Below are 13,810 nucleotides of genomic sequence, written 5' to 3'. Positions count from 1 at the left end.
TGAGTTTTTTTCATTTCTGTGAAAAACGACATTAGTATTTTTATAGGAATTGCATTGAATCTATAGATCACTTTGGGTAGTTTGGACATTTTCACAATATTAATTCTTCTAATCCATGAACACAGATATCTTTTCATTTATTTGTGTCTTCTTCCATTTTGTAAGCAGTGTTTTATAGTTTCAGTATGCAGATATTTCACCTCTTTGGTTGTATTTACACCTAAGTATTGAAATGTTTTTGTTGTTATTATAAAGGGAACTGTGTTCTTAATTTTTTTTCTGATAGTTCAGTAGCATATACAATAGAAACACTACTGATTTTTACATGTTGATTTTGTATCCTGAAACTCTGCTAGATTTATCAGTTTGAATAGCTTTTTTGGTGGAGTCTTTAGGGTTTTCTATGTATAAGATCATGTCATCAGCAAATATAGGTAAGTTCCTTCTTTCCTATGCATATTCCTTTTGCGTCTTTCTCTTCTAATGGCTTTTATTAAGGAGTTTCTGTGTCCCACAAGCTATGCTGAATCATAATGCATCTATTCCTTACCAAAAACTTGTTAGAAAAGTAGTATTATTTTACAGAGGGAGAAGACACACTTGGAGAGCTAGAATCTCAGAGCTGGGGACGAAATGAGGTGCATCAGCTCCTAAAGTCCAGTCACTGAGCCACTGAGCCATGCTGCCTCCCTCCCAAGGTGAAGAGAAAGGAGGTAGTGTTACCTACTCTCCAAAGCACCAGAAGGCATAAAGTTTTACATCAAATTATTCCCCAAAGAAAAGCAGGTTTGCTCTCTCTCTGACAGCTTCCTAAAGCAATGCTGCTTTGGCACTGATGTTGAGAACAGAATGCTTCAGTCTGAGAATGCAAGGCTCAACACAAGCCTTGAGAACACAAGTTTCCAGCTTCTCTGACCCTGAAAACACAAGGCTGAAATGCCCACTTTGGACCACAGCCCTGTGACTTTCTTTTGTATACAACACACAGCTGAGTTCACCATATGTCAAGGGAAAAACAGAAAACATGATGGAGTTTGAGAAGTTCTAGAGAACATTAGAAATGGAAATACAAATTATTAAAGCTTACTGAAGAAGCCTGATATGTAAGATACCTATTCAGTCTGGAATAAGGAAGGCTGTGAGGATAAATGATTGAGCTGGATGGGAAAGTTGCCCTGCTGACCAAATCCTGCTGTAAGATTTAGGGGATCCCCCAATGCCTTGAAAAGTAGTCTCCTACAGTCTTGCAACTTTGGAGCACGTGTCATGTGTCTGCAATGCCCTATACATCTCTTTCACTATTTCTCAGTCATTTCCAGCCTCATTCATCAATGACTCAGGTATTTGGCTCAGGTCAGCCGTCCTTTCCCAGGGCCAATCCTATCAAATCAATGGCTCAAAGCACTCTCTATCTGCCCATGAAGGCTCAAAGCACTCTCTATCTGCCCATGAAATTCTATCTTTTAAGCTGGTTTTACTCAACAACCCCTCAACACATTACTCTCCAACCTCTTGGAGACCTCTGGCCATTGACCCCTTTTTTTTCTTCTGTCTCCAGCGTTCTACCCCCTTCTCATTTTTCTCCCTATTTGAGCTAGACCCAAAGGACCACAACTCGTGCCTACATGTCCCTTCTCTTCTGCCCTTTCAAGCACCTACCCTGACTTCAACCCTGAATGACTCTGATTACTTGCCCCCTCCATGGCTGTATGTGGATTGCTAAGCACCACTGGAGAAAATTACACAAGTGGACTCATTGGTGCCACTAGAAATTCATGATCACCAGCCTTGACTGTCCAGGAAGCCTACTATGTTTTCCTGGTCAATCCACATTTTTATTATTTTCCAATTTCTCTCATCTCCTTAAATCTTAGATTCCCTTACCTTCTCATTTATTATTTATCCTCGAGCCCAAATATGCAAATGTTCCTGAACTAACACTATAGCATCTGCTGCTTGGGCCCCACACAGACCTTCTTTTCAGGTATGGTCACTCTTTCCCCAGCTGCTGCAGGAGTTGCCACCCTTTCTCTGGAGGATTGTCCTTGGGTTATAGCAGCTGCCTTACCCAGAGATTGCAGGAAGACTATGCACCCCACTCCACTTCCAGAAGGGCAGTCAATGGCCAGTTGCAGGAGTATAGAAATCAAGCCCGCTTGCTGCAAGGACAAACTCTGTGGAAGCAATTCACACTCCAGAACCCCTGAGGGATCAGGCTGAAGCTTGTTTCTGAAGCTACACCTAGGCCTAACTTTTACCCTACTACATCCTGCTTCCCCACCCTTTCTTACACATTTTTCTTGAGAACCCTTCTCAACAAATCACTTGCACAAAAATCCCCATATCGGGCTCTGCTTAGGGAACTTAACCTCAGATAACCACCTGCTTCTTTGCTCCTCCTTTCCTCCTGTGGTGAAACTGAGTGATCTTATTCAAGGCCAATGCCTCCTCCTGTGCTTTGGGCCCCATGCTGTTCTGTCTTCCCAGGAACCTTGCACAATCAGTAATCCTTATGTGTTTCCCCCCTTGGCTCCATCCCATCAGGATTAAAATAGGCTCAAGCTTCTCCCATCTTAAAAAAAGAAATCTTCCCTTAACCCTCTCTCCTTTCCAGCTACTGCCCTCTCTCTCTTCTCTTCCATAGCCTAACTTCAGCATGAGGTTGTTGAAGCTTTAAAATAATTTCTTTTATGCTTACCTTTCCCCCTTCATATGCAGAACATAAAGAGTCCACATTGTGGAAGGATTAGAGATTTTGGAAGACCTCAAGATGTGGTGAGAAGGGAGACCTTTGAGGACATGCCTGCCATTCTTACTGTTACTTTGAGCATTTCTGGCCTGTGCTGGTGAATGTTGCCCTATGTGGAGCTGTTTACATGCACCTCCTCCATTTCCTCACCTCCTGCTCTTTCCTCAACCCACTCCGATCTGGTCTCCTCTTCTGCCACTTCACCTCTGACCTCCGTGTTGCTAAATCCACTGGACATCTTTCAGTGAACGCCCCACTTGATTTTTCTCCTCCAATCTTTGCTGTGTTCACTCTTTTTGGCTTCTCTGTGTTTGCATCCCTCGTGCCTGCCTCGCTGCCCCTTTTTGGCCCCCCTTTCAGTTGCTCTACTTTTAACCACCCATTCAATGTTGCTCTCTCTCACAGTTCTGTCTGGAAGCAGATTTTTTTTTCACTCTGCGCCTGCCCTAAGCAACCTTATGCATTTCTAAGGCTTTAATCACCACGTCGATGAAATGGATCCCTAAATATCCAGCCCAAGTCTTTCTTCTGAACTCCAGACTCGTATATTCAACAATCTTTGTCACATTTCCATGGGGATACTTCAAATATGCCTTAAACAGAATATGTCTAGAATTAAATGCGTATTTTTTCTACCAAAACTGCTTCAGCTTCAATCTTGATAGCCTTAAGAAATTTTCATCACCACCCACATAATTTCTCAAGTCAATAATTTACGAGTCAGTTGTTATTTCTTTCCAACCTTGTATTCAATCAATCACCGAGTCCTAATAATTCAATGTCTTAAATATCTCTCAAATATATCTCCTTCCATTCATTCCCCAATGACGGTATGCTAGTTTAAGCCATCATTATTTCTTGTCTCAAGTATTTTAAAAATTTCTGTATCTATTGGGGATTACTTGTAGGAAATGGAAATCACTTTACCTTTTAAGGGTAAAGGGATTTAATATGGGAAATAAGGAGCTTGCTTGCACAATCCTGGAAGGACTAGAAGGTTCTGGGCTAAACTTCCTGGAATAACATCCAGAACAGCATCACAGAAAAGGCACAGCAGGGGAACTCTACCCTAGCAGAACAAGGCTTTTAAAAGCACAAGACAGACTATGAAATCCTCCTGAAAAATCATTGGTGGTTTCCCGTTGCTTGTTTTTTCTTTTCTTTTTTCCTTTCTTTGTTTTGTTTGTTTGTTTGAGATAACATCTTGCTCTGTTGCCCAGGCTGGTGTGCAGTGGCATGATTATAACTCACTGTAGCCTCAAACTCCTGACCTCAAGCGATCCTCCGACCTTGGCCTCCCAAAGCACTGAGATTACAAGAGTGAGCCACTGCCCAACCTTCCCATTACATTTCAAATATAATCCAAATTCCTCATCATGGCCTATAAGTAGTGTTTATCATGTGCTTACAATGTACCAGGCACTGTGCTAAGTGATTTTTGTGGATTAACTCATTTGATCCTGAGAATAAACCTATGAGGCAGATAAATTATCCTAGTTTTTAGAGATGAGTCAATTATGATTTAGGAAGGTTAAGTAACATTCCCAAGGCCACCCACCCAGGAGGCAAGGCCATCAGACTTCCTGACTCATAGCCCGTGCATACTTAGCACACTGCTGTCCCACTGTCTCCATCAAGACAGACCCTGAGAATGTCTCCAGCCTCGCTTCTCATTGCTGCCTCCCTCACTCCCTATTCTCTGCCAATGCCAGCAACCCTCAGTCATAGATGTGCTCTGTCTTGCCTCCAAGCTTTTGCACTTGGCTTCTTCTTCTTCTTCTTCTCTGGAACATTCTTCCTCCTCTTTTTTCCCCAGCTCACGTCTGCTCATCCTTCAGGACAACTCAATCAAATTCCCCCTCCTCCAGGAAGCCTCTCTCCTGGCCCCTTGGAAGTGGTAGAGTCTCCCAATTACCCCATGTAGGGGTAATTACCCCCACATCTACTCTCCTGCAGCACTTCACACACATGGAATTATCCCCTAAATCATCTAATAATTCTTTAATGTGTGTCCTCCCCATAAAGCTGCATGGTGGCAGCCACTGTGCCTGCTGGATCCATCTCTCTCCTGGGGACCCAGAATTCTGCCTGCTAAAAAATGGGCATCCAATAAATATTTGTCAAGAACTCACTGATAAAGGGAAAGAAATTTAAATAACTCAATATCTAAAAGAAGGATAATAAAAATAAAAACATCTCAACAAAAACTGTGGGCAAACTCCCTTTGGAGAAAGAAAGAGGAGTGATTAAGGGAAGGAAGGAAGGCCCGCAAGACCTCAACCTCCTGAGTTCATTAGGTGCAGAATGCAGCGGAAGACAGAAGTGGGACTTCAGTGTGACCAGCTCCCCATGCGTAACTTTGTTCTCACCCCATGCCCACCTTGGAGCAGGGCTCAGATGTTCCACACTCAAGAATTAGTCTGAAATCCACAATGGTGTGTCGTTAGATCCAAATATGCGTGCTATATTTCCAGGAGGTTGGAAGTTTGTGTTTCACATCGTGTGGCCAAACTGTGGTAAATATATCTTTAAACATCACTGCTCTGTCCCCAAAGTCCTCTCTTGATGCCAGCCAACGGATCCCCTCTTTCTCCTCCGGAGTAGCCCTTCCACTCCGCAACCAAGACAGACCCAGCCTCCCTCCCACAGAGGCTGCTCATGTCTGTGTGTCCATCTTTCTCTCTTTGGATAAGGAGTATGTTTCACTCTTACCTTCTCCAGGGCACATCCTCACACTCAGTCCCTGCTCCATAACAAAGGCTCCTCTTTGGGATCCATGTCCCCTTGTCATCCAAAAGACCAACAAGATGGCTGAACAGAAAGGAGTGCTTTATTGGCAATATCGATTTGCAAGCACAGAAGGCAAAGTCTCCAGCGTGAACCAAAGGTGCTCTCTCTTTGAAGAGGGGAATGTTGGATTAGGTTTTATGCCTCACAGGGCTGGTATCATATATATTCAGCAGGTTTAAAGGAAAAGCTATGCATATTTATGAGGGGAGCTGAGCGCATGTGGATTGGGTAAACATATATGTAACATACATCTCATGCTCACTTTGGAGAGCATCAGAAGGAGATGGAATTTGGCTCTTTACACCAAAAGGTGAACTATAGGATGCAAAGACAGTTTGTGTGCAGTCTGTACAAGCTGCCAAAACTGATCTAAAATCTGCAGTAGCTTCTAAGAAGAGAATGTTTGGAAGGCTGGTCCTCTGTCCAGAGTTGTAGTGGCCTGATAGCTCCTATTTTAGTGAGTTTTGTAAGGGTGTAGTATTTCTTACAGTAGGAATTTAAAAATGTACCATGGCAGCTGGGCCCTGAACTCTCAACCTGTAGGTACCTTTGCTTCCTTAACCTTAGGGCCCATCTTAGTAGATAAAGAGGGGTCTATTTTGGTCTCTCAGATCACATCCAAGGAGGCAGGGTGGACTGTAAATATAGTAGAGATATTTGGGGCATATTAAACCTGTGTAACTTTTGGTTTTAATAGTATTTTGTTCCCAGTCATTGTAGACTCCCACATCAAGAACCATGCCTGACAGACTCAGATCACAGTTTCCTCTAGGATGTAGACATAATATGGCCCCTTCTGCTCTTAATGCTGAGCTATAAATCTCAGTGCCCTGGGAAATAGACTAGAGGCTTCCAGAGAAAAAGTATGAGATGAAACAGCCTTTCCACCATAGCGAAGCATGGAAAGAAGTCAGGTGACAATGTCAGACACGCATCGCCACATTCTCCTTCATCTGGTAGACACTTTCCTGGGATTGGCAGAAATATCCCGACAGGTAAAGGAGAGTCAAGATCACTGTGGAGCTGGGGGTTGGGCAGTAGCATGCTTCAGTGGGCATAGCCTGGGTAAAAACTACATTTACCTGGCCATATGCAAGGTGGCCCAGGGCAATGATGTGGCATCCCAGAGTGAAAAGTCAGATAGGAGGCTCTGTGGTGGCGTTTCCGACTCCATCAGGCCTGTATGTGGACTCCTGGGGGCCCAGAAGTTCCTACATGCTCCTGTGAAGACCACAAGTACAGAGAGGACTACTGGTGCAGTGGAGGCCTGGGTCAGGAGGAGGGGCCATCAGGGGTGGGACCTTGGCTGGGTGTGGTGGCTTATGCCTATAATCCCAACACTTTGGGAGGCTGAAGTGGGCGAATCACCTGAGGTCAGGAATTCGAGACCAGCCTGGCCAACATGGTGAAACCCCGTCTCTACTAAAAATACAAAAATTATCTGGGCATGGTGACAAGCGCCTGTAACCCCAGATACTCAGGAGGCTGAGGCAAGAGAATCACTTGAACCTGGTAGGCAGAGGTTGCAGTGAGCCGAGATTGTGCCACTGCACTCCAGCCTGGGCAACAGGAGCGAAACTCCATCTCAAAATAAAAGGTGGGACCTTGATGACCAGAGGCCATGGCAGTGGTACCCAAGCAAATGGCAGTTCAGCCATCGCACCAGCTGAGCCAGCCAACAGCAAAGATGGGAGGAGGAGGATAGCATACTGACCAGGTGTTATGAGCCCCATGCCAGGAGGACTCAAAGCTTTGCCCATATCCAGAAGTAAGGCAGAAGGAGGAGGAAAGAATCAATGGCTTTGAACTGACCAAATATTTACTCCATAGAGACTTGCTGTTTAAATGCTAGAGTTGGTGAAACCATGATTTGGCAAGTTTAATATGCATTGCCTGCCCCCTATCTCTTGCTCAGCAGAGGTGGCTGAAGGCCTGTGAGGGTCTGGCAGCACCGGAGCAACTGGAGATGTTCAGAGAGACCCAGCCCTTCAGGAGCAAGGCACAAGTCATGGGGCTAAATCCCAGCATCTACATAGCCTCAACCAGGATTCCGAGGGAGGCCGTGATGGAGCACAGCTCCTACCTTGACCTGAATGATCTGGTTGTTAATGAAACGTCATGCCCCTTCAGATCTCCCAAGATTGTGGCTCCTTGTAGCTAGAAGGCTATTAAAAAGAAAAATCCCAACTCTAGTTTGAAATCCATATGATTATTTCTAGCAGTGAGCCCCCCATCCCAGGGGATCATGAGGAGGAAGGAGTCAGCCGCTATTTTCCATGGACAACAAAGCCCACCAAAGACACCCAGTGGGCTGGGAGAAGAAGCATTTCGCACGGTCATCAGGCTACAGCCTGTCTGCACACAAATTAGAAGTGGCATTGAGTGAAGACAAAGAAAGACGGGGTGAAGACCCCAGTTGTAGGCTTCGTTTCAACGTGATTGCTGTGGTTGCTGGTTGTAGTCTTCAAAAGATTGTGGGTGGTGGTAGGCAAGACAGAGAAAGAGAGGAGCAGAGTTAGGAAGGGCCGAGCTGTTTAAATGCTATGGTTGGTCTTACAAAGGGAATGTTATCTCGAGGCCTACATTCTGCTGATTCAGTTGCTCTTATTTGGATTTTCAAATTATTCCTGACAAGATAATAAGTCTCTTTCAAAATATTAAATCGGATAAATCTCCTGGCTGGAGGCCTCTTGTTCGATTTAATTTTCTGCAGATATTCTACAAATCTAATGAGAAATCAAAATGAAAGGGCTTAATTAGAATTCCTCTAATTCCCCAACACGAGGTCTCGTGTTAAAGAATGTGGAAGTAGACATGCAGTAAGATGTTTTCTTCTCTCTCTCTCTCTCTTTCTTTTTCTCTCTCTGGGTTTAGCTGAGTCCCCTCCTGACCTTTAGATGATCTTGTTAAACTTCCCAGCCTATAGAAGGCTGAGCATTAATTATAGAGCTTGATTTCTGCTTGTTTCTGTGGCCAATTTTAATACACTCTTCAGTTTTCTTTAGGTCTATTTAAGGCTGCATGTTGTGTCTTCAGCTGAGCTATGTGGACATAGCAAATCAGATATCAGTTTTCAGAGCTGCTGTTCTGCAGAATGTGGAAGGCTGAGAACCGAGCTTGTAAAGTCCCGTGGGAATTGGTTTGCCAAAATTGACTGCTTCTATTCTTAGGAACTTTCCCAGATTAGTGCCTTGGGCATCGTTTCCATCCATGTTGGGTAATAACCACTACCCTTTATTGAGCACTTACTATGTGCCAGGCACTTTGCCAAGCCTTTTACATGCCTGCTTTATTTAATCCATCTCCATGCAGCATCCCTGTGAGCTAGATGCTGTGATTATTCCCATTGTATAGAAGAGCAAGTCGGCTCACAGAGTACATGTCATTTATTCTAGGCTGCACCCTTAGTAAACAGTTTATATACTGAGTAATGAGAACTCTCATTCTCATTACTCCAAGAAGAAAATATCTAAGTTAACATGAAAATCACTTTTAATGAGGTCCCAGGAATGATATACCTTTAGTTAACAGAGCACAATCCTTGTCATACATCCACTAACACATCCATCCATAGGAATGAACTCTTAATTGCTTTTCAGGACTTTGTAAAAGAGGGAGGAGGAAGGAGGGGTGCTCTTGTTTCCTCACCAAAGAAGCTGCTGTCACCCAGATTGGGAGAGAAATTGACGTGACAGTAAGCAGCTTCATGTTCCCAGTATTGCAAGAGAAGGCAGAAGCATCACATTCGCTGTTCTTGGCAAAGATCCCACCTCATTAAAGAGGATATTGGTCACTTTAATGGTTTTGAGACAAATATGGAGAGAGTGCCTCACTACAGAACCAAGTCAACAGACAAAAGAACACCTACCCCAGGCTGTACTTTCTCTCCTGCTTGCTGCCTAGGCTGACAGCTCCACCTCCCAGAAGACAGATGCTCCTGTCACCTGCTATTAATAGTCATTCCAGATTAATGGAACCAAGAGGGTAAAGACCAGCCAGCAACTGCTTTAAATGGGGATTTGAAGTGTGGAGTTTGCTCTTGCCCCATCACTTCTTGACTTTTATTACCGGCCATGATGACACTGCAAAAAAAAAAAAAGAAAGAAAAAAGAAAAAATTCTGGCCAGGAGCCTCTCTTAGACTGGGTTTGCTCACAAAACTTTACTATAAATATAAGATGGTCTGTGCCCTTGCTTCTAAATTCACAAGGAAGAAGTGCAGTGAGGAAGGGCAGAGGAAGCTTACTTTGGCTTAATCAGCACAAAAACTTTCCAAATGAGAAAAATTGTCATTATTCTAGGAGGCAGCGTCCTCCTTATAAATGGGCAACTATGACCTGACAGGGCTCAGCCTGGGCATCTGGAGCTGTAAGAACAGAGCTCTGCCAACACCTGTCTTCTATCTGCAGCTCTTTTCCTCTCCGAGGCTGCCCCACACCCTCATTTTTGTCCTCCACTGGCATGGAAGGCATTTGTGCAGATGAGTTAAGGGAAATCGCCTTTGAAAAGCTTGACTGCAGGGACTAGAATTTGAGCTCTTCAGTGGAGAGAATAGTTTCTCCCAGTTTCCTACGTTATCCAAGAAGCAAATAGAGAACAAATAATTCAAATAGCAACATTACAGCAAGCAAGGATGGCGCTCAGAGGGAAGGTGCTGACACTCATGCCTGTGCTGTGATGCTGTGGGTTGGGGCTTGCTATCTCTGAGATCCAGACCATGGCTGAGTCAAACTCATTATGAACCATTTGTTATTTATACTTCTGACTGATTTCCAAGAGACTTGAGGTGGCTTGCACCAAAAACCAAGCCTACACTAAGCCTATAAAAACAAGATTCAAATGAAAGGAAATAGGCATTGAAAAAAAGCAAAACTGAAAATATTATTGCAGAAACCTGGACTACGATAAGTAATAATTTTACTTTGAGCTTCCTGACATGCAGGGCAAAAAAAGGAACCATGACAAAGTACCTGCTTTCAACATCTGATTTTAAAAACACACCAAATTTATCAGGATGTAGGGACTACTTTGCTTTTCACTCTGTTCCACAGCTGCACACTATACCCCACGCAAAGGTCAGACAAAATGAGACCTTCCGGGATTTGTTAAATAAACTCTTCAAAGCTCAAGGGAATCACAAATTCTTTCTCAAACAATGACATTCTTTGGTCATTTCTCTTATGGGGGAAGATAGAGTATTTGTTCATTTCTTGACAAACTCACAGTAGGACTCTGAATGGAAGTTCATTTCATCAAAATGTCCCCTGCAGGAGCAGACAAACAGTTTTCTGGTAGCAAAAGCTGAAGTTCACTTCTTCTGAGCCCCATGAAAAGAGATTAATTACTGTTTCCAAAGGACTTGTTACAGTGGGACACGATGGTATTCCAGAGAGCATTGAGCTGGGAGCCAGAATCGCTGGGTTCTTGTTCCAGCTGAACAGCTAACATAACTGTGTGATATTGGGCAAGTCCCTTCTCCTCTCTGAGCTGCACTTTCCCATCTGTATCATGACAGGGTTGAAATAGTTCAGTGGTTCTCAACTCTGGCGGCATTTTAGAATCAGTTGGGGGAGGTTTTTTTTTTTTTTTTTTTTGAAGACAGGTCCCCTAGGCTGGAATACAGTGATGAAATCACAGCTCACTGCAGCCTCAGCCTCCTGGCCTCAAGCCATCCTCCTGCTTCAGTCTCCCAAGTAGCTAGAGCTACAGGCACACACCACCATGCCTGGCTAATTCATATATTTTTAGTAGAGACAGAGTCTTGCCATGTTCCCCAGGCTGATCTCGGTCTCCTGGGCTCAAGCAATCCTCCCTTCTCAGCCTCCCAAAGTGCTGGGATTACAGGCATGAGACACTGTGCCCAGCCTAGGGGGAGCTTTTAAACATACACATGCCTGGTCTCTTCTACAGAGAAATAACATGTAATTTCCTAGGGGTGGAGCCCAGGCATCAGTATTGTTAAAAACACCTTAAGAAATTGTCAAGTGCAGCCAGCGCTGAGACCACCGGATGCAATGATCTCAGACACCTCTCCAGATGCCTGCATCCACAGAGACATCCTTATCGTGTGGGCATGGGGCTCTTTCCCACAGAGTCAGCTAGGTTAAAAAGAGCAAAGCAGAAAGGTCCTATAAGTCATGCAAAATGAACTGTCTGCTTATGCAGCTGCACAGCAAAAACGCCTCAGTGTACAACATGTATTTTCCCTTCTTGATGAGAAGCAGCAGCCTCAAACGCAGAGCTCCATTGTCGGTGACCTCAGCCCACCTCTCTGGCTGCCTCCTCTCCCCACGTGGGCACTCTTACCTCACTTCACACGCCAGGTCCTCCCCACAGACATGCTGACGAGGAGCTGATACAGCTTGAGCTAAACCTCAAGGGCTGGCTGGCGAAATGTTACTAAAACACCAAATGGCTACTTCTGCCTTTATTTCAAGTGGACATAATTCAGCACCTATGTGGCAGTGGCTGGATTAGGCTTGCTGCCTCATTTTTAAATATTTTACTGCATTTGTGAAATAGAGGGATGATCTCCCTTCCCCACTGACCACGACCCTGAAAAGAATAGCAGCATCATGCAAGGAAGAGGTTTAGACGTAAACTTGATCCAGTGCTGCAGGGGCCCCTGTGGCTGCCCTTGAAGGATGGCCAAGAGGCTCAGGGGAGCAGGTTGAGAATGGAGTCTACAAGGCAGTCCTCTCCAGGGGATGTGGTGGCAATGGCTTATCCTAGGACCTGGGGCCCAACTTGCATGGTTGAGCAGTAGGCGCATGCTCCAGCCCTTTACCATATCCCTCAAGTAATTTGACTCCATCTTAACATCTCGGTTAGGATGTCTTGGCCCAAGAATTTTTTTCCTTTGTTCTTTTCTTTTCTTTTAAATAAATGGTCTCACTCTGTCACCCAGGCTGGAGTGCAGTGACACAATCACAGCTTACTGCAGCCTCAAACTCCTGGGTTCAAGTGATCCTCCTGCCTCAGCATCCCAAGTAGCTGGGACTGCAGGCATGTGCCACCATGCCTGGCTAATTATAACTTTATTTTTTGTAGAGATGCATTCTCACTACATTGCCAGGCTGGTCTCAAACTCCTGGCCTCAAGCAACCCTCCTGCCTTGGCTTCCCAAAGTGCTGGGATTACAGGCATGAGCCACAGTGCCCAGCCAAGAATTCTACATTAATTTTTAATTCCCTGGACTGTTTGAAAAGAACATAATTGGTGTCTATATCATGATACTCTCAACCTACTATACCTACCCTCTTTCTGCAAAAAACCAACTTTCTAGAAAACAGAACAAGTGCTCTACCCAAAATATCTGACAAGAGTTCACCAACATAGAATAAACACTAAATTATTGAGAGGTTTGTGGTTCCACTATGGAATATAAAGACATAACACTTGGCAAACTGAAAATAATATAACCAACAAAAAATCAGGAGGCGAGAGGAGGGACACAAAAGCGTAAGCAGGATAAGGGACTCATCCACCATAGTTAGAGTCAAAATCCACTTCAGAAATTGAAATAGAGTTAACAACAGCTTTAGAGTTAGCAATTCAAAAGCTTTCCCGATATATTTTCTTGACCATAGAGAAATCCTTCTGGGATTTAATAACACTCGTGGGTTTTTTTTGTCTGTTTGTTTTTCTGAGACGGAGTCTCACTCTGTCACCCAGGCTAGAGTGCAGTGGCTTGATCTTGGCTCACTTGCACCCTCCATCTCCCAGGTTTGAGCGATTCTCCTGACTCAGCCTCCCGAGTAGCTGGGACTACAGGCTGTGCCACCACACCCAGCTAATTTTTGTATTTTTAGTAGAGACAGGGTTTCACCATGTCGACCGGGCTGGGCTTGAACTCCTGACCTCAGGTGATCCGCCTGCCTTGGCCTCACAAAGTGCTGGGATTACAGGCGTGAGCCACAGCGCCGGGTCAGAATTTAATAATACTTGTCACAAAAAGTGTTTGATAGGAAATTTCTTCAGTTCCTCATCAGCTCTTTCCCATCTGTTGAATTCATACAGTTAAATTTAAATATTTTTATTTTTTTTTAAGTATATATAGGGCAATTCCTTTTTTTTTTTTTTTTTTTTTTGAGACAGGTTCTCATTCTGTCACCCAGACTGGAGTGCGGTGGCACAATCACAGCTCACTGCAGTCTTGACCACTCTGGCTCAGGCAATCCTCACACCTCAGGCTCCCAAGTAGGTGGGACTACAGGCATGCACCACCACACCTGGCTACTATTTTTATATTTTTTATAGAGATGGGGCCTTG

The sequence above is a fragment of the Symphalangus syndactylus genome, chromosome 11, assembly GCF_028878055.3.
Source record: "Symphalangus syndactylus isolate Jambi chromosome 11, NHGRI_mSymSyn1-v2.1_pri, whole genome shotgun sequence".
In the NCBI taxonomy this organism is placed as follows: Eukaryota; Metazoa; Chordata; class Mammalia; order Primates; family Hylobatidae; genus Symphalangus; species Symphalangus syndactylus.
This window is presented reverse-complemented; position numbering follows the sequence as displayed.